At 40.6% G+C, this 22,619-nt stretch overlaps 10 non-coding genes across 10 annotated transcripts; all 10 read left to right on the top strand.

Moving 5' to 3' along the window:
- Positions 1-527: 527 nt before the first annotated feature.
- On the top strand, positions 528-599 carry TRNAC-GCA (transfer RNA cysteine (anticodon GCA)). Its single transcript has one exon. It is a non-coding gene; the product is annotated as a tRNA-Cys (tRNA).
- Positions 600-2,691: 2,092 nt separating this feature from the next.
- TRNAC-GCA (transfer RNA cysteine (anticodon GCA)) lies at positions 2,692-2,763 on the top strand. The gene has a single exon. It is a non-coding gene; the product is annotated as a tRNA-Cys (tRNA).
- Positions 2,764-4,855: 2,092 nt separating this feature from the next.
- Positions 4,856-4,927, top strand: TRNAC-GCA (transfer RNA cysteine (anticodon GCA)). The gene has a single exon. It is a non-coding gene; the product is annotated as a tRNA-Cys (tRNA).
- A 2,092-nt stretch (positions 4,928-7,019) lies between these two features.
- On the top strand, positions 7,020-7,091 carry TRNAC-GCA (transfer RNA cysteine (anticodon GCA)). The gene has a single exon. It is a non-coding gene; the product is annotated as a tRNA-Cys (tRNA).
- A 2,092-nt stretch (positions 7,092-9,183) lies between these two features.
- Positions 9,184-9,255, top strand: TRNAC-GCA (transfer RNA cysteine (anticodon GCA)). The gene has a single exon. It is a non-coding gene; the product is annotated as a tRNA-Cys (tRNA).
- Positions 9,256-11,347: 2,092 nt separating this feature from the next.
- TRNAC-GCA (transfer RNA cysteine (anticodon GCA)) lies at positions 11,348-11,419 on the top strand. The gene has a single exon. It is a non-coding gene; the product is annotated as a tRNA-Cys (tRNA).
- Positions 11,420-13,511: 2,092 nt separating this feature from the next.
- Positions 13,512-13,583, top strand: TRNAC-GCA (transfer RNA cysteine (anticodon GCA)). The gene has a single exon. It is a non-coding gene; the product is annotated as a tRNA-Cys (tRNA).
- A 2,092-nt stretch (positions 13,584-15,675) lies between these two features.
- Positions 15,676-15,747, top strand: TRNAC-GCA (transfer RNA cysteine (anticodon GCA)). The gene has a single exon. It is a non-coding gene; the product is annotated as a tRNA-Cys (tRNA).
- Positions 15,748-20,001: 4,254 nt separating this feature from the next.
- On the top strand, positions 20,002-20,073 carry TRNAC-GCA (transfer RNA cysteine (anticodon GCA)). Its single transcript has one exon. It is a non-coding gene; the product is annotated as a tRNA-Cys (tRNA).
- Positions 20,074-22,165: 2,092 nt separating this feature from the next.
- On the top strand, positions 22,166-22,237 carry TRNAC-GCA (transfer RNA cysteine (anticodon GCA)). The gene has a single exon. It is a non-coding gene; the product is annotated as a tRNA-Cys (tRNA).
- Positions 22,238-22,619: the final 382 nt, after the last annotated feature.

Here is a 22,619-nt window from a genome sequence, read left to right as displayed (position 1 = left end):
TCAGGAAAAGAGGATGTGTATAGCTCAGCAGTAAAGTATGTGACTGCAGATCAAGAGGTCCCCAGTTCAAGTCTTGCTTCCCACTTCTCCTTTTAAGGAACAAAAAAAAAATTATCTGTTATTTATTTCAATTTCTGGAGATTTCTTGAAAGTATGTCACAGAAAAACCACTAATTAAAAAGAGTTTTAGGTTTTATCTGCGTCCGTAAGAGGGTTGTGTGAAAGGACCAGCAGCCGGTCTCCATAGCAGTCCCTGTGACTAGTGAAGCAAGAGTAAGCTTGAGAGTGAATTGGCACCCTTGGCCTAGGACCTGCTGTCATGCTATGTATTTTGGTGTGAATAGTGAAGCATCAGGTGTGTTGAGTGTGTCCATCAGCTTGTAGCCAGGGGCATGAGTCAGGCTGTGTCCCAGACCCTGTGACTAATAAATCAGCAGGTGGTATAGAGAGCCTATAAAAGAGGAAGCCGTTCTGATGAGATCCACAGCAGCAGTTTCTAGTCCATCCACTTCCAGATAGTACAACAAGGGGGTATAGCTCAGTGGTAGAGCATTTGACTGCAGATCAAGAGGTCCCTGGTTCAAATCCGGGTGCCCCCTTAATACTTTAAAGAAGCAGTCAATTTCTTTCTGAATCGCTTTTTTCAATTCTTGGGGATTTTTTGAAAGTATGTCACACTAAAACGACTAATTAAGCAAAATAGCTCAAAGTTTTATGTGCATCCTTATGACTCTTGTTGAAAATTAACAGTTTTCACACTCACACCCAGTAACTGCACCATGGATCAATCTGGGTGCCCCCTTCACACATGAAAAAAGCTTTCAATTTCTTTCTATATCACTTTCTACAATTCTTGGGGATTTATTGAAAGTATTTCACACTAAAACGACTATTTAAACAAAATAGCTCAAAGTTTTATGTGCATCCTTAAGACTGTTGTGCGAAAATTAACAGTTTTCACACTCACACCCAGTAACTGCACCATGGATCAATTCGAGTAAAACAAGAGTTCGTACATTGGCACACAGGGACAAATTGAAATTTGTGTACACAGCATGATACTGTGTACTTTAATACATCTTTCTACATTCTGTAGTGTGCAGCACACAGATAATGTTTTACGGCATGGATTTATTAACAAGCATTGCTTCTAATAATTGAGCATATAGCAGAAATTGCAGGTGCAAAGAAAAAATACATAGGTAAACAAATCACGAGTTTCTAAATTCCACTGTATTTACCACAGCACAGCTGATTTGTTGTGCTTTAAGAAACACTGTGTGCCTGTACAGCAGCAAAGATGTGAGTGTGTGGACACTGTATGCCCGTAATGCTTTCACAAATGTCCTTATACTGTAACAGAAGTCTCTGCAGTTTTAGAACTGAGTTTGGACAGTAGCATGTGTGCTTACTGATAGTAATATGTGTAAGAAACAAATGCCTGCATGCTGTTACTTGTGTCTTTCTCCAGTAGCACACCTATTTACTGTAATTAGTATGTAAGGTAACGTCGGCTAGACAAAACTGGACCCAAATGCTGGTACACTGTGACTGGCCTGTGTACTGTTTCCAGTGTGTTTCACTAGTATCACGCCAGCTTACCGTTACTAGAATGTACAGTAAGACTGGTCCAATATGTATACCATATCAAATTGTTTTACCATAAAACAAAGATATAGCATCGTTAAAGACATTACCACGTGAGGGACACAGAAATTGCATTTTAAAAGACATCTATGTGAACTTGCATCGATTAGAAGAGATAGTGACTGTGTGAGAGTTGTATGGTACTGCTAACCAAAGCACTGTTAAAAAGAAGTCTTTCCTCACTAGAGTTGTGTTCTGTCAATGTCTGAGGCAGTGGAGTTTTAAATGAGCTAGGAGGCTTAGACTGGCTGAGTCACTGACAGCTTTGCACACTTACTGCAGAGAGTGAGCAGATGAGAGACTAAGACTGAAATTTAGGGCACAGAGTGATTGCAGAAGAGAGTAAGACTCACTCTCACTTCCAGCATGGTGAGTAGACAAGAGAGTAAGCTAGTCCCACAGCTGGAATCCCAGAGTAGGTATAACTCAGTGCTAGTCAGAGTCCATGGTATTATATGTGACGTCTGCACTCTACAGCCTGCTGCTCGCAGTAATAAGGTGTGTGTGAAGGCATATTTCAGGAAAAGAGGATGTGTATAGCTCAGCAGTAAAGTATATGACTGCAGATCAAGAGGTCCCCAGTTCAAGTCTTGCTTCCCACTTCTCCTTTTAAGGAACAAAAAAAAAATTCTCTGTTACTTATTTCAATTTCTGGAGATTTCTTGAAAGTATGTCACAGAAAAACCACTAATTAAAAAGAGTTTTAGGTTTTATCTGCGTCCGTAAGAGGGTTGTGTGAAAGGACCAGCAGCCGGTCTCCATAGCAGTCCCTGTGACTAGTGAAGCAAGAGTAAGCTTGAGAGTGAATTGGCACCCTTGGCCTAGGACCTGCTGTCATGCTATGTATTTTGGTGTGAATAGTGAAGCATCAGGTGTGTTGAGTGTGTCCATCAGCTTGTAGCCAGGGGCATGAGTCAGGCTGTGTCCCAGACCCTGTGACTAATAAATCAGCAGGTGGTATAGAGAGCCTATAAAAGAGGAAGCCGTTCTGATGAGATCCACAGCAGCAGTTTCTAGTCCATCCACTTCCAGATAGTACAACAAGGGGGTATAGCTCAGTGGTAGAGCATTTGACTGCAGATCAAGAGGTCTCTGGTTCAAATCCGGGTGCCCCCTTAATAGTATAAAGAAGCTGTCAATTTCTTTCTGTATCGCTTTTTTCAATTCTTGGGGATTTTTTGAAAGTATGTCACACTAAAACGACTAATTAAGCAAAATAGCTCAAAGTTTTATGTGCATCCTTATGACTCTTTTTGAAAATTAACAGTTTTCACACTCACACCCAGTAACTGCACCATGGATCAATCTGGGTGCCCCCTTCACACATGAAAGAAGCTTTCAATTTCTTTCTATATCACTTTCTACAATTCTTGGGGATTTATTGAAAGTATTTCACACTAAAACGACTATTTAAACAAAATAGCTCAAAGTTTTATGTGCATCCTTAAGACTGTTGTGCGAAAATTAACAGTTTTCACACTCACGCCCAGTAACTGCACCATGGATCAATTCGAGTAAAACAAGAGTTCGTACATTGGCACACAGGGACAAATTGAAATTTGTGTACACAGCATTATACTGTGTACTTTAATACATCTTTCTACATTCTGTAGTGTGCAGCACACAGATAATGTTTTACGGCATGGATTTATTAACAAGCATTGCTTCTAATAATTGAGCATATAGCAGAAATTGCAGGTGCAAAGAAAAAATACATAGGTAAACAAATCACAAGTTTCTAAATTCCACTGTATTTACCACAGCACAGCTGATTTGTTGTGCTTTAAGAAACACTGTGTGCCTGTACAGCAGCAAAGATGTGAGTGTGTGGACACTGTATGCCCGTAATGCTTTCACAAATGTCCTTATACTGTAACAGAAGTCTCTGCAGTTTTCGAACTGAGTTTGGACAGTAGCATGTGTGCTTACTGATAGTAATATGTGTAAGAAACAAATGCCTGCATGCTGTTACTTGTGTCTTTCTCCAGTAGCACACCTATTTACTGTAATTAGTATGTAAGGTAACGTCGGCTAGACAAAACTGGACCCAAATGCTGGTACACTGTGACTGGCCTGTGTACTGTTTCCAGTGTGTTTCACTGTTATCACGCCAGCTTACCGTTACTAGAATGTACAGTAAGACTGGTCCAATATGTATACCATATCAAATTGTTTTACCATAAAACAAAGATATAGCATTGTTAAAGACATTACCACGTGAGGGACACAGAAATTGCATTTTAAAAGACATCTATGTGAACTTGCATCGATTAGAAGAGATAGTGACTGTGTGAGAGTTGTATGGTACTGCTAACCAAAGCACTGTTAAAAAGAAGTCTTTCCTCACTAGAGTTGTGTTCTGTCAATGTCTGAGGCAGTGGATTTTTAAATGAGCTAGGAGGCTTAGACTGGCTGAGTCACTGACAGCTTTGCACACTTACTGCAGAGAGTGAGCAGACGAGAGACTAAGACTGAAATTTAGGGCACAGAGTGATTGCAGAAGAGAGTAAGACTCACTCTCACTTCCAGCATGGTGAGTAGACAAGAGAGTAAGCTAGTCCCACAGCTGGAATCCCAGAGTAGGTATAACTCAGTGCTAGTCAGAGTCCATGGTATTATAGGTGACGTCTGCACTCTACAGCCTGCTGCTCGCAGTAATAAGGTGTGTGTGAAGGCATATTTCAGGAAAAGAGGATGTGTATAGCTCAGCAGTAAAGTATGTGACTGCAGATCAAGAGGTCCCCAGTTCAAGTCTTGCTTCCCACTTCTCCTTTTAAGGAACAAAAAAAAAATTATCTGTTATTTATTTCAATTTCTGGAGATTTCTTGAAAGTATGTCACAGAAAAACCACTAATTAAAAAGAGTTTTAGGTTTTATCTGCGTCCGTAAGAGGGTTGTGTGAAAGGACCAGCAGCCGGTCTCCATAGCAGTCCCTGTGACTAGTGAAGCAAGAGTAAGCTTGAGAGTGAATTGGCACCCTTGGCCTAGGACCTGCTGTCATGCTATGTATTTTGGTGTGAATAGTGAAGCATCAGGTGTGTTGAGTGTGTCCATCAGCTTGTAGCCAGGGGCATGAGTCAGGCTGTGTCCCAGACCCTGTGACTAATAAATCAGCAGGTGGTATAGAGAGCCTATAAAAGAGGAAGCCGTTCTGATGAGATCCACAGCAGCAGTTTCTAGTCCATCCACTTCCAGATAGTACAACAAGGGGGTATAGCTCAGTGGTAGAGCATTTGACTGCAGATCAAGAGGTCCCTGGTTCAAATCCGGGTGCCCCCTTAATACTTTAAAGAAGCAGTCAATTTCTTTCTGAATCGCTTTTTTCAATTCTTGGGGATTTTTTGAAAGTATGTCACACTAAAACGACTAATTAAGCAAAATAGCTCAAAGTTTTATGTGCATCCTTATGACTCTTGTTGAAAATTAACAGTTTTCACACTCACACCCAGTAACTGCACCATGGATCAATCTGGGTGCCCCCTTCACACATGAAAAAAGCTTTCAATTTCTTTCTATATCACTTTCTACAATTCTTGGGGATTTATTGAAAGTATTTCACACTAAAACGACTATTTAAACAAAATAGCTCAAAGTTTTATGTGCATCCTTAAGACTGTTGTGCGAAAATTAACAGTTTTCACACTCACACCCAGTAACTGCACCATGGATCAATTCGAGTAAAACAAGAGTTCGTACATTGGCACACAGGGACAAATTGAAATTTGTGTACACAGCATGATACTGTGTACTTTAATACATCTTTCTACATTCTGTAGTGTGCAGCACACAGATAATGTTTTACGGCATGGATTTATTAACAAGCATTGCTTCTAATAATTGAGCATATAGCAGAAATTGCAGGTGCAAAGAAAAAATACATAGGTAAACAAATCACGAGTTTCTAAATTCCACTGTATTTACCACAGCACAGCTGATTTGTTGTGCTTTAAGAAACACTGTGTGCCTGTACAGCAGCAAAGATGTGAGTGTGTGGACACTGTATGCCCGTAATGCTTTCACAAATGTCCTTATACTGTAACAGAAGTCTCTGCAGTTTTAGAACTGAGTTTGGACAGTAGCATGTGTGCTTACTGATAGTAATATGTGTAAGAAACAAATGCCTGCATGCTGTTACTTGTGTCTTTCTCCAGTAGCACACCTATTTACTGTAATTAGTATGTAAGGTAACGTCGGCTAGACAAAACTGGACCCAAATGCTGGTACACTGTGACTGGCCTGTGTACTGTTTCCAGTGTGTTTCACTAGTATCACGCCAGCTTACCGTTACTAGAATGTACAGTAAGACTGGTCCAATATGTATACCATATCAAATTGTTTTACCATAAAACAAAGATATAGCATCGTTAAAGACATTACCACGTGAGGGACACAGAAATTGCATTTTAAAAGACATCTATGTGAACTTGCATCGATTAGAAGAGATAGTGACTGTGTGAGAGTTGTATGGTACTGCTAACCAAAGCACTGTTAAAAAGAAGTCTTTCCTCACTAGAGTTGTGTTCTGTCAATGTCTGAGGCAGTGGATTTTTAAATGAGCTAGGAGGCTTAGACTGGCTGAGTCACTGACAGCTTTGCACACTTACTGCAGAGAGTGAGCAGATGAGAGACTAAGACTGAAATTTAGGGCACAGAGTGATTGCAGAAGAGAGTAAGACTCACTCTCACTTCCAGCATGGTGAGTAGACAAGAGAGTAAGCTAGTCCCACAGCTGGAATCCCAGAGTAGGTATAACTCAGTGCTAGTCAGAGTCCATGGTATTATATGTGACGTCTGCACTCTACAGCCTGCTGCTCGCAGTAATAAGGTGTGTGTGAAGGCATATTTCAGGAAAAGAGGATGTGTATAGCTCAGCAGTAAAGTATATGACTGCAGATCAAGAGGTCCCCAGTTCAAGTCTTGCTTCCCACTTCTCCTTTTAAGGAACAAAAAAAAAATTCTCTGTTACTTATTTCAATTTCTGGAGATTTCTTGAAAGTATGTCACAGAAAAACCACTAATTAAAAAGAGTTTTAGGTTTTATCTGCGTCCGTAAGAGGGTTGTGTGAAAGGACCAGCAGCCGGTCTCCATAGCAGTCCCTGTGACTAGTGAAGCAAGAGTAAGCTTGAGAGTGAATTGGCACCCTTGGCCTAGGACCTGCTGTCATGCTATGTATTTTGGTGTGAATAGTGAAGCATCAGGTGTGTTGAGTGTGTCCATCAGCTTGTAGCCAGGGGCATGAGTCAGGCTGTGTCCCAGACCCTGTGACTAATAAATCAGCAGGTGGTATAGAGAGCCTATAAAAGAGGAAGCCGTTCTGATGAGATCCACAGCAGCAGTTTCTAGTCCATCCACTTCCAGATAGTACAACAAGGGGGTATAGCTCAGTGGTAGAGCATTTGACTGCAGATCAAGAGGTCCCTGGTTCAAATCCGGGTGCCCCCTTAATACATTAAAGAAGCTGTCAATTTCTTTCTGTATCGCTTTTTTCAATTCTTGGGGATTTTTTGAAAGTATGTCACACTAAAACGACTAATTAAGCAAAATAGCTCAAAGTTTTATGTGCATCCTTATGACTCTTGTTGAAAATTAACAGTTTTCACACTCACACCCAGTAACTGCACCATGGATCAATCTGGGTGGCCCCTTCACACATGAAAGAAGCTTTCAATTTCTTTCTATATCACTTTCTACAATTCTTGGGGATTTATTGAAAGTATTTCACACTAAAACGACTATTTAAACAAAATAGCTCAAAGTTTTATGTGCATCCTTAAGACTGTTGTGCGAAAATTAACAGTTTTCACACTCACGCCCAGTAACTGCACCATGGATCAATTCGAGTAAAACAAGAGTTCGTACATTGGCACACAGGGACAAATTGAAATTTGTGTACACAGCATGATACTGTGTACTTTAATACATCTTTCTACATTCTGTAGTGTGCAGCACACAGATAATGTTTTACGGCATGGATTTATTAACAAGCATTGCTTCTAATAATTGAGCATATAGCAGAAATTGCAGGTGCAAAGAAAAAATACATAGGTAAACAAATCACAAGTTTCTAAATTCCACTGTATTTACCACAGCACAGCTGATTTGTTGTGCTTTAAGAAACACTGTGTGCCTGTACAGCAGCAAAGATGTGAGTGTGTGGACACTGTATGCCCGTAATGCTTTCACAAATGTCCTTATACTGTAACAGAAGTCTCTGCAGTTTTCGAACTGAGTTTGGACAGTAGCATGTGTGCTTACTGATAGTAATATGTGTAAGAAACAAATGCCTGCATGCTGTTACTTGTGTCTTTCTCCAGTAGCACACCTATTTACTGTAATTAGTATGTAAGGTAACGTCGGCTAGACAAAACTGGACCCAAATGCTGGTACACTGTGACTGGCCTGTGTACTGTTTCCAGTGTGTTTCACTGTTATCACGCCAGCTTACCGTTACTAGAATGTACAGTAAGACTGGTCCAATATGTATACCATATCAAATTGTTTTACCATAAAACAAAGATGTAGCATTGTTAAAGACATTACCACGTGAGGGACACAGAAATTGCATTTTAAAAGACATCTATGTGAACTTGCATCGATTAGAAGAGATAGTGACTGTGTGAGAGTTGTATGGTACTGCTAACCAAAGCACTGTTAAAAAGAAGTCTTTCCTCACTAGAGTTGTGTTCTGTCAATGTCTGAGGCAGTGGATTTTTAAATGAGCTAGGAGGCTTAGACTGGCTGAGTCACTGACAGCTTTGCACACTTACTGCAGAGAGTGAGCAGACGAGAGACTAAGACTGAAATTTAGGGCACAGAGTGATTGCAGAAGAGAGTAAGACTCACTCTCACTTCCAGCATGGTGAGTAGACAAGAGAGTAAGCTAGTCCCACAGCTGGAATCCCAGAGTAGGTATAACTCAGTGCTAGTCAGAGTCCATGGTATTATAGGTGACGTCTGCACTCTACAGCCTGCTGCTCGCAGTAATAAGGTGTGTGTGAAGGCATATTTCAGGAAAAGAGGATGTGTATAGCTCAGCAGTAAAGTATGTGACTGCAGATCAAGAGGTCCCCAGTTCAAGTCTTGCTTCCCACTTCTCCTTTTAAGGAACAAAAAAAAAATGATCTGTTATTTATTTCAATTTCTGGAGATTTCTTGAAAGTATGTCACAGAAAAACCACTAATTAAAAAGAGTTTTAGGTTTTATCTGCGTCCGTAAGAGGGTTGTGTGAAAGGACCAGCAGCCGGTCTCCATAGCAGTCCCTGTGACTAGTGAAGCAAGAGTAAGCTTGAGAGTGAATTGGCACCCTTGGCCTAGGACCTGCTGTCATGCTATGTATTTTGGTGTGAATAGTGAAGCATCAGGTGTGTTGAGTGTGTCCATCAGCTTGTAGCCAGGGGCATGAGTCAGGCTGTGTCCCAGACCCTGTGACTAATAAATCAGCAGGTGGTATAGAGAGCCTATAAAAGAGGAAGCCGTTCTGATGAGATCCACAGCAGCAGTTTCTAGTCCATCCACTTCCAGATAGTACAACAAGGGGGTATAGCTCAGTGGTAGAGCATTTGACTGCAGATCAAGAGGTCCCTGGTTCAAATCCGGGTGCCCCCTTAATACTTTAAAGAAGCAGTCAATTTCTTTCTGAATCGCTTTTTTCAATTCTTGGGGATTTTTTGAAAGTATGTCACACTAAAACGACTAATTAAGCAAAATAGCTCAAAGTTTTATGTGCATCCTTATGACTCTTGTTGAAAATTAACAGTTTTCACACTCACACCCAGTAACTGCACCATGGATCAATCTGGGTGCCCCCTTCACACATGAAAAAAGCTTTCAATTTCTTTCTATATCACTTTCTACAATTCTTGGGGATTTATTGAAAGTATTTCACACTAAAACGACTATTTAAACAAAATAGCTCAAAGTTTTATGTGCATCCTTAAGACTGTTGTGCGAAAATTAACAGTTTTCACACTCACACCCAGTAACTGCACCATGGATCAATTCGAGTAAAACAAGAGTTCGTACATTGGCACACAGGGACAAATTGAAATTTGTGTACACAGCATGATACTGTGTACTTTAATACATCTTTCTACATTCTGTAGTGTGCAGCACACAGATAATGTTTTACGGCATGGATTTATTAACAAGCATTGCTTCTAATAATTGAGCATATAGCAGAAATTGCAGGTGGAAAGAAAAAATACATAGGTAAACAAATCACGAGTTTCTAAATTCCACTGTATTTACCACAGCACAGCTGATTTGTTGTGCTTTAAGAAACACTGTGTGCCTGTACAGCAGCAAAGATGTGAGTGTGTGGACACTGTATGCCCGTAATGCTTTCACAAATGTCCTTATACTGTAACAGAAGTCTCTGCAGTTTTAGAACTGAGTTTGGACAGTAGCATGTGTGCTTACTGATAGTAATATGTGTAAGAAACAAATGCCTGCATGCTGTTACTTGTGTCTTTCTCCAGTAGCACACCTATTTACTGTAATTAGTATGTAAGGTAACGTCGGCTAGACAAAACTGGACCCAAATGCTGGTACACTGTGACTGGCCTGTGTACTGTTTCCAGTGTGTTTCACTAGTATCACGCCAGCTTACCGTTACTAGAATGTACAGTAAGACTGGTCCAATATGTATACCATATCAAATTGTTTTACCATAAAACAAAGATATAGCATTGTTAAAGACATTACCACGTGAGGGACACAGAAATTGCATTTTAAAAGACATCTATGTGAACTTGCATCGATTAGAAGAGATAGTGACTGTGTGAGAGTTGTATGGTACTGCTAACCAAAGCACTGTTAAAAAGAAGTCTTTCCTCACTAGAGTTGTGTTCTGTCAATGTCTGAGGCAGTGGATTTTTAAATGAGCTAGGAGGCTTAGACTGGCTGAGTCACTGACAGCTTTGCACACTTACTGCAGAGAGTGAGCAGACGAGAGACTAAGACTGAAATTTAGGGCACAGAGTGATTGCAGAAGAGAGTAAGACTCACTCTCACTTCCAGCATGGTGAGTAGACAAGAGAGTAAGCTAGTCCCACAGCTGGAATCCCAGAGTAGGTATAACTCAGTGCTAGTCAGAGTCCATGGTATTATATGTGACGTCTGCACTCTACAGCCTGCTGCTCGCAGTAATAAGGTGTGTGTGAAGGCATATTTCAGGAAAAGAGGGTGTGTATAGCTCAGCAGTAAAGTATGTGACTGCAGATTAAGAGGTCCCCAGTTCAAGTCTTGCTTCCCACTTCTCCTTTTAAGGAACAAAAAAAAAATTATCTGTTACTTATTTCAATTTCTGGAGATTTCTTGAAAGTATGTCACAGAAAAACCACTAATTAAAAAGAGTTTTAGGTTTTATCTGCGTCCGTAAGAGGGTTGTGTGAAGGGACCAGCAGCCGGTCTCCATAGCAGTCCCTGTGACTAGTGAAGCAAGAGTAAGCCTGAGAGTAAATTGGCACCCTTGGCCTAGGACCTGCTGTCATGCTATGTATTTTGGTGTGAATAGTGAAGCATCAGGTGTGTTGAGTGTGTCCATCAGCTTGTAGCCAGGGGCATGAGTCAGGCTGTGTCCCAGACCCTGTGACTAATAAATCAGCAGGTGGTATAGAGAGCCTATAAAAGAGGAAGCCGTTCTGATGAGATCCACAGCAGCAGTTTCTAGTCCATCCACTTCCAGATAGTACAACAAGGGGGTATAGCTCAGTGGTAGAGCATTTGACTGCAGATCAAGAGGTCCCTGGTTCAAATCCGGGTGCCCCCTTAATACATTAAAGAAGCTGTCAATTTCTTTCTGTATCGCTTTTTTCAATTCTTGGGGATTTTTTGAAAGTATGTCACACTAAAACGACTAATTAAGCAAAATAGCTCAAAGTTTTATGTGCATCCTTATGACTCTTGTTGAAAATTAACAGTTTTCACACTCACACCCAGTAACTGCACCATGGATCAATCTGGGTGGCCCCTTCACACATGAAAGAAGCTTTCAATTTCTTTCTATATCACTTTCTACAATTCTTGGGGATTTATTGAAAGTATTTCACACTAAAACGACGATTTAAACAAAATAGCTCAAAGTTTTATGTGCATCCTTAAGACTGTTGTGCGAAAATTAACAGTTTTCACACTCACGCCCAGTAACTGCACCATGGATCAATTCGAGTAAAACAAGAGTTCGTACATTGGCACACAGGGACAAATTGAAATTTGTGTACACAGCATGATACTGTGTACTTTAATACATCTTTCTACATTCTGTAGTGTGCAGCACACAGATAATGTTTTACGGCATGGATTTATTAACAAGCATTGCTTCTAATAATTGAGCATATAGCAGAAATTGCAGGTGCAAAGAAAAAATACATAGGTAAACAAATCACGAGTTTCTAAATTCCACTGTATTTACCACAGCACAGCTGATTTGTTGTGCTTTAAGAAACACTGTGTGCCTGTACAGCAGCAAAGATGTGAGTGTGTGGACACTGTATGCCCGTAATGCTTTCACAAATGTCCTTATACTGTAACAGAAGTCTCTGCAGTTTTAGAACTGAGTTTGGACAGTAGCATGTGTGCTTACTGATAGTAATATGTGTAAGAAACAAATGCCTGCATGCTGTTACTTGTGTCTTTCTCCAGTAGCACACCTATTTACTGTAATTAGTATGTAAGGTAACGTCGGCTAGACAAAACTGGACCCAAATGCTGGTACACTGTGACTGGCCTGTGTACTGTTTCCAGTGTGTTTCACTAGTATCACGCCAGCTTACCGTTACTAGAATGTACAGTAAGACTGGTCCAATATGTATACCATATCAAATTGTTTTACCATAAAACAAAGATATAGCATCGTTAAAGACATTACCACATGAGGGACACAGAAATTGCATTTTAAAAGACATCTATGTGAACTTGCATCGATTAGAAGAGATAGTGACTGTGTGAGAGTTGTATGGTACTGCTAACCAAAGCACTGTTAAAAAGAAGTCTTTCCTCACTAGAGTTGTGTTCTGTCAATGTCTGAGGCAGTGGATTTTTAAATGAGCTAGGAGGCTTAGACTGGCTGAGTCACTGACAGCTTTGCACACTTACTGCAGAGAGTGAGCAGATGAGAGACTAAGACTGAAATTTAGGGCACAGAGTGATTGCAGAAGAGAGTAAGACTCACTCTCACTTCCAGCATGGTGAGTAGACAAGAGAGTAAGCTAGTCCCACAGCTGGAATCCCAGAGTAGGTATAACTCAGTGCTAGTCAGAGTCCATGGTATTATATGTGACGTCTGCACTCTACAGCCTGCTGCTCGCAGTAATAAGGTGTGTGTGAAGGCATATTTCAGGAAAAGAGGATGTGTATAGCTCAGCAGTAAAGTATATGACTGCAGATCAAGAGGTCCCCAGTTCAAGTCTTGCTTCCCACTTCTCCTTTTAAGGAACAAAAAAAAAATTCTCTGTTACTTATTTCAATTTCTGGAGATTTCTTGAAAGTATGTCACAGAAAAACCACTAATTAAAAAGAGTTTTAGGTTTTATCTGCGTCCGTAAGAGGGTTGTGTGAAAGGACCAGCAGCCGGTCTCCATAGCAGTCCCTGTGACTAGTGAAGCAAGAGTAAGCTTGAGAGTGAATTGGCACCCTTGGCCTAGGACCTGCTGTCATGCTATGTATTTTGGTGTGAATAGTGAAGCATCAGGTGTGTTGAGTGTGTCCATCAGCTTGTAGCCAGGGGCATGAGTCAGGCTGTGTCCCAGACCCTGTGACTAATAAATCAGCAGGTGGTATAGAGAGCCTATAAAAGAGGAAGCCGTTCTGATGAGATCCACAGCAGCAGTTTCTAGTCCATCCACTTCCAGATAGTACAACAAGGGGGTATAGCTCAGTGGTAGAGCATTTGACTGCAGATCAAGAGGTCTCTGGTTCAAATCCGGGTGCCCCCTTAATAGTATAAAGAAGCTGTCAATTTCTTTCTGTATCGCTTTTTTCAATTCTTGGGGATTTTTTGAAAGTATGTCACACTAAAACGACTAATTAAGAAAAATAGCTCAAAGTTTTATGTGCATCCTTATGACTCTTTTTGAAAATTAACAGTTTTCACACTCACACCCAGTAACTGCACCATGGATCAATCTGGGTGCCCCCTTCACACATGAAAGAAGCTTTCAATTTCTTTCTATATCACTTTCTACAATTCTTGGGGATTTATTGAAAGTATTTCACACTAAAACGACTATTTAAACAAAATAGCTCAAAGTTTTATGTGCATCCTTAAGACTGTTGTGCGAAAATTAACAGTTTTCACACTCACGCCCAGTAACTGCACCATGGATCAATTCGAGTAAAACAAGAGTTCGTACATTGGCACACAGGGACAAATTGAAATTTGTGTACACAGCATGATACTGTGTACTTTAATACATCTTTCTACATTCTGTAGTGTGCAGCACACAGATAATGTTTTACGGCATGGATTTATTAACAAGCATTGCTTCTAATAATTGAGCATAGAGCAGAAATTGCAGGTGCAAAGAAAAAATACATAGGTAAACAAATCACAAGTTTCTAAATTCCACTGTATTTACCACAGCACAGCTGATTTGTTGTGCTTTAAGAAACACTGTGTGCCTGTACAGCAGCAAAGATGTGAGTGTGTGGACACTGTATGCCCGTAATGCTTTCACAAATGTCCTTATACTGTAACAGAAGTCTCTGCAGTTTTCGAACTGAGTTTGGACAGTAGCATGTGTGCTTACTGATAGTAATATGTGTAAGAAACAAATGCCTGCATGCTGTTACTTGTGTCTTTCTCCAGTAGCACACCTATTTACTGTAATTAGTATGTAAGGTAACGTCGGCTAGACAAAACTGGACCCAAATGCTGGTACACTGTGACTGGCCTGTGTACTGTTTCCAGTGTGTTTCACTGTTATCACGCCAGCTTACCGTTACTAGAATGTACAGTAAGACTGGTCCAATATGTATACCATATCAAATTGTTTTACCATAAAACAAAGATATAGCATTGTTAAAGACATTACCACGTGAGGGACACAGAAATTGCATTTTAAAAGACATCTATGTGAACTTGCATCGATTAGAAGAGATAGTGACTGTGTGAGAGTTGTATGGTACTGCTAACCAAAGCACTGTTAAAAAGAAGTCTTTCCTCACTAGAGTTGTGTTCTGTCAATGTCTGAGGCAGTGGATTTTTAAATGAGCTAGGAGGCTTAGACTGGCTGAGTCACTGACAGCTTTGCACACTTACTGCAGAGAGTGAGCAGACGAGAGACTAAGACTGAAATTTAGGGCACAGAGTGATTGCAGAAGAGAGTAAGACTCACTCTCACTTCCAGCATGGTGAGTAGACAAGAGAGTAAGCTAGTCCCACAGCTGGAATCCCAGAGTAGGTATAACTCAGTGCTAGTCAGAGTCCATGGTATTATAGGTGACGTCTGCACTCTACAGCCTGCTGCTCGCAGTAATAAGGTGTGTGTGAAGGCATATTTCAGGAAAAGAGGATGTGTATAGCTCAGCAGTAAAGTATGTGACTGCAGATCAAGAGGTCCCCAGTTCAAGTCTTGCTTCCCAATTCTCCTTTTAAGGAACAAAAAAAAAATTATCTGTTATTTATTTCAATTTCTGGAGATTTCTTGAAAGTATGTCACAGAAAAACCACTAATTAAAAAGAGTTTTAGGTTTTATCTGCGTCCGTAAGAGGGTTGTGTGAAAGGACCAGCAGCCGGTCTCCATAGCAGTCCCTGTGACTAGTGAAGCAAGAGTAAGCTTGAGAGTGAATTGGCACCCTTGGCCTAGGACCTGCTGTCATGCTATGTATTTTGGTGTGAATAGTGAAGCATCAGGTGTGTTGAGTGTGTCCATCAGCTTGTAGCCAGGGGCATGAGTCAGGCTGTGTCCCAGACCCTGTGACTAATAAATCAGCAGGTGGTATAGAGAGCCTATAAAAGAGGAAGCCGTTCTGATGAGATCCACAGCAGCAGTTTCTAGTCCATCCACTTCCAGATAGTACAACAAGGGGGTATAGCTCAGTGGTAGAGCATTTGACTGCAGATCAAGAGGTCCCTGGTTCAAATCCGGGTGCCCCCTTAATACTTTAAAGAAGCAGTCAATTTCTTTCTGTATCGCTTTTTTCAATTCTTGGGGATTTTTTGAAAGTATGTCACACTAAAACGACTAATTAAGCAAAATAGCTCAAAGTTTTATGTGCATCCTTATGACTCTTGTTGAAAATTAACAGTTTTCACACTCACACCCAGTAACTGCACCATGGATCAATCTGGGTGCCCCCTTCACACATGAAAAAAGCTTTCAATTTCTTTCTATATCACTTTCTACAATTCTTGGGGATTTATTGAAAGTATTTCACACTAAAACGACTATTTAAACAAAATAGCTCAAAGTTTTATGTGCATCCTTAAGACTGTTGTGCGAAAATTAACAGTTTTCACACTCACACCCAGTAACTGCACCATGGATCAATTCGAGTAAAACAAGAGTTCGTACATTGGCACACAGGGACAAATTGAAATTTGTGTACACAGCATGATACTGTGTACTTTAATACATCTTTCTACATTCTGTAGTGTGCAGCACACAGATAATGTTTTACGGCATGGATTTATTAACAAGCATTGCTTCTAATAATTGAGCATATAGCAGAAATTGCAGGTGCAAAGAAAAAATACATAGGTAAATAAATCACGAGTTTCTAAATTCCACTGTATTTACCACAGCACAGCTGATTTGTTGTGCTTTAAGAAACACTGTGTGCCTGTACAGCAGCAAAGATGTGAGTGTGTGGACACTGTATGCCCGTAATGCTTTCACAAATGTCCTTATACTGTAACAGAAGTCTCTGCAGTTTTAGAACTGAGTTTGGACAGTAGCATGTGTGCTTACTGATAGTAATATGTGTAAGAAACAAATGCCTGCATGCTGTTACTTGTGTCTTTCTCCAGTAGCACACCTATTTACTGTAATTAGTATGTAAGGTAACGTCGGCTAGACAAAACTGGACCCAAATGCTGGTACACTGTGACTGGCCTGTGTACTGTTTCCAGTGTGTTTCACTAGTATCACGCCAGCTTACCGTTACTAGAATGTACAGTAAGACTGGTCCAATATGTATACCATATCAAATTGTTTTACCATAAAACAAAGATATAGCATTGTTAAAGACATTACCACGTGAGGGACACAGAAATTGCATTTTAAAAGACATCTATGTGAACTTGCATCGATTAGAAGAGATAGTGACTGTGTGAGAGTTGTATGTACTGCTAACCAAAGCACTGTTAAAAAGAAGTCTTTCCTCACTAGAGTTGTGTTCTGTCAAAGTCTGAGGCAGTGGATTTTTAAATGAGCTAGGAGGCTTAGACTGGCTGAGTCACTGACAGCTTTGCACACTTACAGCAGAGAGTGAGCAGACGAGAGACTAAGACTGAAATTTAGGGCACAGAGTGATTGCAGAAGAGAGTAAGACTCACTCTCACTTCCAGCATGGTGAGTAGACAAGAGAGTAAGCTAGTCCCACAGCTGGAATCCCAGAGTAGGTATAACTCAGTGCTAATCAGAGTCCATGGTATTACATGTGACGTCTGCACTCTACAGCCTGCTGCTCGCAGTAATAAGGTGTGTGTGAAGGCATATTTCAGGAAAAGAGGATGTGTATAGCTCAGCAGTAAAGTATGTGACTGCACATCAAGAGGTCCCCAGCTCAAGTCCTGCTTCCCACTTCTCCTTTTAAGGAACAAAAAAAAAATTCTCTGTTACTTATTTCAATTTCTGGAGATTTCTTGAAAGTATGTCACAGAAAAACCACTAATTAAAAAGAGTTTTAGGTTTTATATGCGTCCGTAAGAGGGTTGTGTGAAAGGACCAGCAGCCGGTCTCCATAGCAGTCCCTGTGACTAGTGAAGCAAGAGTAAGCTTGAGAGTGAATTGGCACCCTTGGCCTAGGACCTGCTGTCATGCTATGTATTTTGGTGTGAATAGTGAAGCATCAGGTGTGTTGAGTGTGTCCATCAGCTTGTAGCGAGGGGCATGAGTCAGGCTGTGTCCCAGACCCTGTGACTAATAAATCAGCAGGTGGTATAGAGAGCCTATAAAAGAGGAAGCCGTTCTGATGAGATCCACAGCAGCAGTTTCTAGTCCATCCACTTCCAGATAGTACAACAAGGGTGTATGCTCAGTGGTAGAGCATTTGACTGCAGATCAAGAGGTCGCTGGTTCAAATCCGGGTGCCCCCTTAATACTTTAAAGTAGCAGTCAATTTCTTTCTGTATCGCTTTTTTCAATTCTTGGGGATTTTTTGAAAGTATGTCACACTAAAACGACTAATTAAGCAAAATAGCTCAAAGTTTTATGTGCATCCTTATGAGTCTTGTTGAAAATTAACAGTTTTCACACTCACACCCAGTAACTGCACCATGGATCAATCTGGGTGCCCCCTTCACACATGAAAGAAGCTTTCAATTTCTTTCTATATCACTTTCTACAATTCTTGGGGATTTATTGAAAGTATTTCACACTAAAACGACTATTTAAACAAAATAGCTCAAAGTTTTATGTGCATCCATAAGACTGTTGTGCGAAAATTAACAGTTTTCACACTCACGCCCAGTAATTGCACCATGGATCAATTCGAGTAAAACAAGAGTTCGTACATTGGCACACAGGGACAAATTGAAATTTGTGTACACAGCATGATACTGTGTACTTTAATACATCTTTCTACATTCTGTAGTGTGCAGCACACAGATAATGTTTTACGGCATGGATTTATTAACAAGCATTGCTTCTAATAATTGAGCATATAGCAGAAATTGCAGGTGCCAAGAAAAAATACATAGGTAAACAAATCACGAGTTTCTAAATTCCACTGTATTTACCACAGCACAGCTGATTTGTTGTGCTTTAAGAAACACTGTGTGCCTGTACAGCAGCAAAGATGTGAGTGTGTGGACACTGTATGCCCGTAATGCTTTCACAAATGTCCTTATACTGTAACAGAAGTCTCTGCAGTTTTAGAACTGAGTTTGGACAGTAGCATGTGTGCTTACTGATAGTAATATGTGTAAGAAACAAATGCCTGCATGCTGTTACTTGTGTCTTTCTCCAGTAGCACACCTATTTACTGTAATTAGTATGTAAGGTAACGTCGGCTAGACAAAACTGGACCCAAATGCTGGTACACTGTGACTGGCCTGTGTACTGTTTCCAGTGTGTTTCACTAGTATCACGCCAGCTTACCGTTACTAGAATGTACAGTAAGACTGGTCCAATATGTATACCATATCAAATTGTTTTACCATAAAACAAAGATATAGCATTGTTAAAGACATTACCACGTGAGGGACACAGAAATTGCATTTTAAAAGACATCGATGTGAACTTGCATCGATTAGAAGAGATAGTGACTGTGTGAGAGTTGTATGGTACTGCTAACCAAAGCACTGTTAAAAAGAAGTCTTTCCTCACTAGAGTTGTGTTCTGTCAATGTCTGAGGCAGTGGATTTTTAAATGAGCTAGGAGGCTTAGACTGGCTGAGTCACTGACAGCTTTGCACACTTCCTGCAGAGAGTGAGCAGACGAGAGACTAAGACTGAAATTTAGGGCACAGAGTGATTGCAGAAGAGAGTAAGACTCACTCTCACTTCCAGCATGGTGAGTAGACAAGAGAGTAAGCTAGTCCCACAGCTGGAATCCCAGAGTAGGTATAACTCAGTGCTAGTCAGAGTCCATGGTATTATATGTGACGTCTGCACTCTACAGCCTGCTGCTCGCAGTAATAAGGTGTGTGTGAAGGCATATTTCAGGAAAAGAGGATGTGTATAGCTCAGCAGTAAAGTATGTGACTGCAGATCAAGAGGTCCCCAGCTCAAGTCCTGCTTCCCACTTCTCCTTTTAAGGAACAAAAAAAAAATTCTCTGTTACTTATTTCAATTTCTGGAGATTTCTTGAAAGTATGTCACAAAAAAACCACTAATTAAAAAGAGTTTTAGGTTTTATCTGCGTCCGTAAGAGGGTTGTGTGAAAGGACCAGCAGCCGTTCTCCATAGCAGTCCCTGTGACTAGTGAAGCAAGAGTAAGCTTGAGAGTGAATTGGCACCCTTGGCCTAGGACCTGCTGTCATGCTATGTATTTTGGTGTGAATAGTGAAGCATCAGGTGTGTTGAGTGTGTCCATCAGCTTGTAGCCAGGGGCATGAGTCAGGCTGTGTCCCAGACCCTGTGACTAATAAATCAGCAGGTGGTATAGAGAGCCTATTAAAGAGGAAGCCGTTCTGATGAGATCCACAGCAGCAGTTTCTAGTCCATCCACTTCCAGATAGTACAACAAGGGGGTATAGCTCAGTGGTAGAGCATTTGACTGCAAATCAAGAGGTCCCTGGTTCAAATCCGGGTGTCCCCTTAATACTTTAAAGAAGCTGTTAATTTCTTTCTGTATCGCTTTTTTCAATTCTTGGGGATATTTTGAAAGTATGTCACACTAAAACGACTAATTAAGCAAAATAGCTCAAAGTTTTATGTGCATCCTTATGACTCTTGTTGAAAATTAACAGTTTTCACACTCACACCCAGTAACTGCACCATGGATCAATCTGGGTGCCCCCTTCACACATGAAAGAAGCTTTCAATTTCTTTCTATATCACTTTCTACAATTCTTGGGGATTTATTGAAAGTATTTCACACTAAAACGACGATTTAAACAAAATAGCTCAAAGTTTTATGTGCATCCTTAAGACTGTTGTGCGAAAATTAACAGTTTTCACACTCACGCCCAGTAACTGCACCATGGATCAATTCGAGTAAAACAAGAGTTCGTACATTGGCACACAGGGACAAATTGAAATTTGTGTACACAGCATGATACTGTGTACTTTAATACATCTTTCTACATTCTGTAGTGTGCAGCACACAGATAATGTTTTACGGCATGGATTTATTAACAAGCATTGCTTCTAATAATTGAGCATATAGCAGAAATTGCAGGTGCCAAGAAAAAATACATAGGTAAACAAATCACGAGTTTCTAAATTCCACTGTATTTACCACAGCACAGCTGATTTGTTGTGCTTTAAGAAACACTGTGTGCCTGTACAGCAGCAAAGATGTGAGTGTGTGGACACTGTATGCCCGTAATGCTTTCACAAATGTCCTTATACTGTAACAGAAGTCTCTGCAGTTTTAGAACTGAGTTTGGACAGTAGCATGTGTGCTTACTGATAGTAATATGTGTAAGAAACAAATGCCTGCATGCTGTTACTTGTGTCTTTCTCCAGTAGCACACCTATTTACTGTAATTAGTATGTAAGGTAACGTCGGCTAGACAAAACTGGACCCAAATGCTGGTACACTGTGACTGGCCTGTGTACTGTTTCCAGTGTGTTTCACTGTTATCACGCCAGCTTACCGTTACTAGAATGTACAGTAAGACTGGTCCAATATGTATACCATATCAAATTGTTTTACCATAAAACAAAGATATAGCATTGTTAAAGACATTACCACGTGAGGGACACAGAAATTGCATTTTAAAAGACATCTATGTGAACTTGCATCGATTAGAAGAGATAGTGACTGTGTGAGAGTTGTATGGTACTGCTAACCAAAGCACTGTTAAAAAGAAGTCTTTCCTCACTAGAGTTGTGTTCTGTCAATGTCTGAGGCAGTGGATTTTTAAATGAGCTAGGAGGCTTAGACTGGCTGAGTCACTGACAGCTTTGCACACTTACTGCAGAGAGTGAGCAGACGAGAGACTAAGACTGAAATTTAGGGCACAGAGTGATTGCAGAAGAGAGTAAGACTCACTCTCACTTCCAGCATGGTGAGTAGACAAGAGAGTAAGCTAGTCCCACAGCTGGAATCCCAGAGTAGGTATAACTCAGTGCTAGTCAGAGTCCATGGTATTATAGGTGACGTCTGCACTCTACAGCCTGCTGCTCGCAGTAATAAGGTGTGTGTGAAGGCATATTTCAGGAAAAGAGGATGTGTATAGCTCAGCAGTAAAGTATGTGACTGCAGATCAAGAGGTCCCCAGTTCAAGTCTTGCTTCCCACTTCTCCTTTTAAGGAACAAAAAAAAAATTATCTGTTATTTATTTCAATTTCTGGAGATTTCTTGAAAGTATGTCACAGAAAAACCACTAATTAAAAAGAGTTTTAGGTTTTATCTGCGTCCGTAAGAGGGTTGTGTGAAAGGACCAGCAGCCGGTCTCCATAGCAGTCCCTGTGACTAGTGAAGCAAGAGTAAGCTTGAGAGTGAATTGGCACCCTTGGCCTAGGACCTGCTGTCATGCTATGTATTTTGGTGTGAATAGTGAAGCATCAGGTGTGTTGAGTGTGTCCATCAGCTTGTAGCCAGGGGCATGAGTCAGGCTGTGTCCCAGACCCTGTGACTAATAAATCAGCAGGTGGTATAGAGAGCCTATAAAAGAGGAAGCCGTTCTGATGAGATCCACAGCAGCAGTTTCTAGTCCATCCACTTCCAGATAGTACAACAAGGGGGTATAGCTCAGTGGTAGAGCATTTGACTGCAGATCAAGAGGTCCCTGGTTCAAATCCGGGTGCCCCCTTAATACTTTAAAGAAGCAGTCAATTTCTTTCTGTATCGCTTTTTTCAATTCTTGGGGATTTTTTGAAAGTATGTCACACTAAAACGACTAATTAAGCAAAATAGCTCAAAGTTTTATGTGCATCCTTATGACTCTTGTTGAAAATTAACAGTTTTCACACTCACACCCAGTAACTGCACCATGGATCAATCTGGGTGCCCCCTTCACACATGAAAGAAGCTTTCAATTTCTTTCTATATCACTTTCTACAATTCTTGGGGATTTATTGAAAGTATTTCACACTAAAACGACTATTTAAACAAAATAGCTCAAAGTTTTATGTGCATCCATAAGACTGTTGTGCGAAAATTAACAGTTTTCACACTCACGCCCAGTAATTGCA

This window comes from Pleurodeles waltl, chromosome 4_1 (genome assembly GCF_031143425.1).
Source record: "Pleurodeles waltl isolate 20211129_DDA chromosome 4_1, aPleWal1.hap1.20221129, whole genome shotgun sequence".
In the NCBI taxonomy this organism is placed as follows: Eukaryota; Metazoa; Chordata; class Amphibia; order Caudata; family Salamandridae; genus Pleurodeles; species Pleurodeles waltl.
This window is presented reverse-complemented; position numbering and strand designations above follow the sequence as displayed.